Consider the following 6000-nt stretch of genomic DNA (forward strand, 5'->3'; position numbering starts at 1 on the left):
CAGAGACAGAGAATGGTAGAATGGGATAATTAGATAGTCTAGGCTGTCAATTGCAGAAATGTTTCTGTTCTCTCTTTCTTTTCCCTTCCACAACTCATTCTTAACTCATCACATTGGAGAAGATTAAAATTAAGAAGAAACTATGATTCTATCCATCTGGAAGAACTGAGAACTTAAGGGGAATCCTAGCCCAATTGTTGTTGTTGTCATAGTACCAGAATGTGCAACATTGAACAAATTAGTAAACTATTCTAAACCTCAATTTCCTCTTCTATAAAACAGGGATAATAATAGCACCTACCTAACAGGGTTGTTTTGAAGAAAACACATATGAAAGCACTTTGAAAATCTTAGAATGTGATGTACATGTAAGTCTAAATTATTATTCATTGTAATATTGTTTATCATCACCATTATCTATTGACCTTAAAAATTTGGAAATGGGATGCCTACTGCATTTGAGTGCTTAAAATGAGAAGTGTGCTTAGTCAAGATAACAGAGTGAAAAAGAAGGGACTCACGCGAACTTGCTCATAAATTGCTTCTGTTAGATCTAAAAAGTGAATCTGAACAAATTTTAGAGTGGCAAAATACATTAGGAGACAGAGTGTGGCAGATTTCCAGCCCAGGACAACATGGAAGATCCATGGGTATGATTTGTTGAGCACAGCACAGGGCCTGGAGTGTGCAGACCCCATCATAGTGGAGCCAGAGTGAGCCCAGGCAAAATTGCCACTGCAGTGGCAATTCCCAAACCTTTCATTGCAGGAAACATCTCTGTCAGAGCTGGGAAGGAGACAAGCACAGGGCCTGTGGCAGTGGCAACAGCTACTCCTGGAGCTATGAGCCACAGTTTAAATATCTAAAAGCCACCTACTTGAACTTCCGGGAGGCAGGATGGTGGAAAAAATGATAGGTGCCCTCATCCCTGCCTTGTTAACCTTGAAAATCCCAGAGAATATTGCCCCATGGTAAAATCCTAAACTAGTGAAACCCTGCCAGAGCCTTGGGGGATCTTCAGGAAGGGTGTAGCTGTGACTACGCTGAGGCTGAAGAGGACCAGTGCAGGCTGGGAGCCATCTCAACAAGCCCCACCTCAATGGACCAGCAGGAGATCCTGAACTCCAGGTGGTAGAGTCACTAACACCAGAACCCCAGGTGTGACTTTGCAAAGGAAGGGGAATCTGTAGGCACCAGCATGGTGCTAACCACCAGCATCTGAATCCACCTGAGCTCTAGTCCAGGGAAGGTGGATACTTGAAGCAGCCAGACCAGGAGGTACAAAACCTGACTGGAGAAAATAAATCATTAAAAGTAAAAATTGGTCAAATGGAAAAAGAGATAGAAAAACTGAGGAAAGCAATTTGATAAAAATTAGAATTAGACAAGCTGATGGTAATGACTCTATGAAGCATCAAGAATCAGTCAAACAAAATATAAAGAATGAAAAAAAATAGAAGAAAATGTAAACTATCTCTTTGGAAAAAAAAAAAAAACAACTGACCTGGAAAATAAATCCAGGAGAGATACTCTAAGAATTATTGGTCTACCAGAAAGCCATGATGAAAAAAGAGCCTGGACTGTATCTTCTAAGAAATCATCAAGGAAAAGTGCCCTGAGGTCATGAACCAGAGGGTAAAATAGTCCTTGAAAGAATCCACCAAACACCTTCTGAAGGAGATCCTAAATTGAAAAGCTCAAGGAAGATTGTGGCAAAATTCCAGAATTGTGAAGTCAAGAAAATAACACTACAAGCAGCCAGAAAGAAACAATTCAAATATCATGGAAGTACAGTCAGGATCACAGAGGACCTTGAATCTTCTACATTAAGAGATTGGAGGGATGGGAATATAATATATCATAAGGCAAAGGAACTTGCACTACAACCAAGGATCAAGTACCCAGCAAAATTGAGAATGATCTTTCAGGAAAGGAGATGAACATTGAATGAAATAAGGGATTTCCAGACATTCCTGATGAAAAAGTCAGAGCTCAAAAGAAAATTTGATTTTTGAATACAAGACTCAAAAGAGACATATAAAGGTAAACAGGGAAACACACACACATACACATACACAACTTGTTATTTAATAAGAGCAAACTCTTTACATCCCTATATGGGAGGATGATACCTGTTGATCTTGAGAATTGTTTAACTATTATGTCATCTAAAAGGGATAGATAGGTAGATAGATAGATAGATAGATGGATAGATAGATAGATAGATAGATAGATAGATAGATAGATAGATAGATAGATAGATAGAGATAGAGTATATGGGTATAGTTAACTGATGAGATGATGAAAAACTAATTAAGGGATGCAAAGGGATTGTAATGGGAGAAGGGGAAAGGAGGCAGAAAAGGGTAAATTAAGTCACACAAAGAGATACAAAACATATTACAATAGAGGGAAGGAAGGGAGGGAGATGAGCATTGTATGAGCTTTACTCTCATTGACTTTGGTTCAAGGAGGGAATCACCCTCAGTTAAGTATAGGTGAAGAGACACAAAAGCTTCTTATAGTAGAGGCAAAGAAGGTGGGGAGAAGAGCATTGTTTGAGATTTGCTCTCATTGTATTTTGTTCAAGGAGGGAGTAATACCCTTTTTTAAGGTAAAGAAATCTAACTTTCCCTACAGGCAGTAGAAGGGGAAAGGGAAATGAAAAGTAGGGGTGGTTAGAAGGAAGGGAAGAAATAATAAGGAAAAAGGGTAAGGAAAGGGAGGGGGGCTAATAAGAAGAGAATATTGATGGAGGTGGTGGTCAAAAGCAAATATCTTTTGAGGAGGGGAAAGAAGAAGGGAGAAATCATAAATGGGGGAGATAGGATAGAGAGAAAGACACAGTAATCATAACTGTGAATTTGAATGTGATGAAATCTCCTGTAAAATGGAGGCAAATAGCAGAATGGATTAAAATTCATAATCCTACAATATGTTGTTCAGAAAAAACACATTTGAAACAGGGGGATACACATGAGGTAAAGGTAAAAGGCTGGAGTAGAATATATTATGCTTCAGTTAAAGTAAAAAAAAAGCAGAGGTAGCAAGCCTAATCTAAGAGAAAGAAAAAAACAAAAAGAGATCTAATTAAAAGAGTTAAGGAAGGAAACTATATCCTACTAAAAGGCATCATTGAAATGAAATAATATTTTCAGTAAACATATAGGCACCAAGTGGAATAGCATCCAAATTCTTAGGGGAGAAGTTAAGGTAGTAAGAGGAAGAAATAGAAAGCGAAATGATACTAGTGGGGGACCTCAACCTCCCCATCTCTGAAGAAAGAAGTTAAGGAGGTGAATAAAATTTTTTAAAAGGTAGATATGATAGACCTCTGGAGACAATCGAATGGGGATAGAAAGGAATATACCTTCTTCTCAGTGGTATATGGCACATACACAAAAATTGACCATGTACTAGGGCACAAAAACCTCACACTCCAGTGTAGAAAGGCAGAAATATTAAATTCATCTTTTCAGTTCATGATGCCATAAAAATTATATGTAATAAAGGACCATGGAAAGATTTCCTAAAAACTAATTGGAAACTGAATAATATAATCCTAAAGAATGAGTGAGTCAAACAACAAGTCACAGAAACAATCAATAACTTCACTCAGGAGAATGAAAATAATAAGACAAGATAGCAAAACATATGGGATGCAGTGAAAGTCCTTCTTAGTGGAAATTTTATATCTCTGAATGCTTACATGAATAAAATAGAGAAAAAGGAGATCAACAAATTGGACACACAACTATAAAAGCCAAAAAAAGAATAATTGAAAATTCCCAAATAATTACCAAACTAGAAATATTGAAAACTGAGAGATTAATAAAATTTAAATTAAGAAAACTATTGAACTAATAAATAAAACTGTTTACCAATAATGTTGATAAACCTTTAGTCAATTTGATTTAAAAAAGAGAGAAGAAAACCAAATTACTAGTATCAAAAATAGAAAGGGATAATTTTCCTCCTATGAAGAGGAAATTTGAACAATAATTAGGAATTATTTTGCCCAATTATATATGCTCATAAATTTGACAGTCTTGGTGAAATGGATGAATATTAGCAAAAATATAAATTTCCACATCAATGGAAGAAGTAAAATGCTTAACCCCATCCCAGAAAAAGAAATTGAACAAATCATCAATGAATTCCCTAGGAAAAAATCTCCAGATGTTTTTCAGATGGATTTACAAGCAAATTCTATCAAAATTAAAAAAAAAAAACTGATTTCTTTTTTTTAAAGCAGTTGGGGTTAAGTAACTTTCTCAAGGTTACACAGCCAGTTATTTTGTGTGGGTGCCAAGTATCTGAGGCCAGAACCGATTCTGGGTCTCCCGACTCCAGGGCTGGCAATCTTACTCACTGAGCCACCTGGCCGCCCCAAAAACAATTGATTTCAATACTTGATAGACTATTTGGGAAAACTGGTGAAGAGGAAATCCTACCAAATTAATTTTATGATACAAATGTGATATTGATACCTAAACTGGGAAAAGCTAAAACAGAGAACGAAAATTATAGACCAATTTCCCTAATGAATATAGATACAAAAAATTCTAATATAATATTAGCAAAAAGATCACAACAACTTATCATGAGAATAATACATTTTGATCAGGTAGGGTTTATTCAAAGAATGCAAGGCTGGTTCAATATTAGAAAAAACTATCGGTATAATTGATCATAATAACAACAAAACTAGTAGAAACCATATGATTATCTCAAGAGATATAGAAAAAGTTTTTGACAAAATACAACACCCATTCCTATTAAAATGAGAAATGACATCAGCTCATCTCTCACCTGAAGCATAAATTCCCTCTACACAAACCTTCCTGACCCCCAAAACACCTCCTCCATTGACTTACAACAATAGTGCCTGAATTGCATTAATACTGATGCCTTGGAACTTTAAAACTTTTTAAGTTTCACTGCAAATACACAGAAATTCAGATATTAATTTAAAGATGATTTTATCAGGTGCTAGTCAACTAAGAGCTAGGCTTTGTGGGAATGAGGCACAGGAGAGAAACCTAGGAGGGGAAAACACAGGTGGTAGGAGGAGTAGATGAAGGTCATGAAAGGAAGAAGGGACAACCAAAGACAAATCCAAAAGACTTTTTTTCCCTATTAGCCTCTAATTGTCTGATTTAATACTTGAAATCTTTTTTTTTTCCTTATAGGATCATAGGAGCACAGATTTAGAACTAGGAAGGATCATAGAGGACAACCTTTTATGAATGAGAAAACAAATAGAGAAAGATCCAGGAACCTTCAGATCTAAAATTTTGTAGTCTTTAAGAAAATTTTCTTACAATCAGGAAACCTCAGGATTGGAAAAGTTCTTAAGATCTTTTCTTACTCCCATCTCCATCTCCAGCCTTTCTCCTATCTGAGAAAGTTTAGCTTTTAGGCTTGATTAGTGGCATATAATAAATACATTAGCCCTCATTTATGGAAGGCTTTACACAATGTGATGGAAAGCATATAGTCCTGAGTCAGATCAGGATTCTGATTCCTGTCATGCCAGCAAATTCCAAACTGTTTGGAACACAGTAAACATTTTATAGATGCTCCTCCTCTTCTCTTTTTTGCCTCTTCCCTCCTTCTGTACTATTCTCCTCTCCATTCCATTGCATATGCTTTTAGGAGTCCATTCCCTATGAATGATAGGGATTTCTTGGGTCTAGGACACAACTTCTTTACTTATTTAATAAACGCTTACTAACTATAAGACTTGTACACTTGATGGTGATTTTCCAGTTTTCCAAGTACCCTCCTTTTGCCCTGAGTAGCTAAATAGACAAGTTGGTCACAAGCATTGTTTAGAAGTTTAGATTTGTGTCAGGCAATCATTCAGCTAGAGCTTTTTCCAGAGATTTCGGGAAATCCCTGCCAGAGGTTTCAGGATGAAATGACTAGGCTCCCACGTTCCTCAGCAGAGCAGACATAGCTGGCTGTCTAGACAGACTATGTAGTTCTGGGTTGCCT

The sequence above is a fragment of the Petaurus breviceps genome, unplaced genomic scaffold (assembly GCF_028583685.1).
Source record: "Petaurus breviceps papuanus isolate PSGF00001 unplaced genomic scaffold, PetGlider_PUasm1.0 90701, whole genome shotgun sequence".
NCBI classification, from domain to species: domain Eukaryota; kingdom Metazoa; phylum Chordata; class Mammalia; order Diprotodontia; family Petauridae; genus Petaurus; species Petaurus breviceps.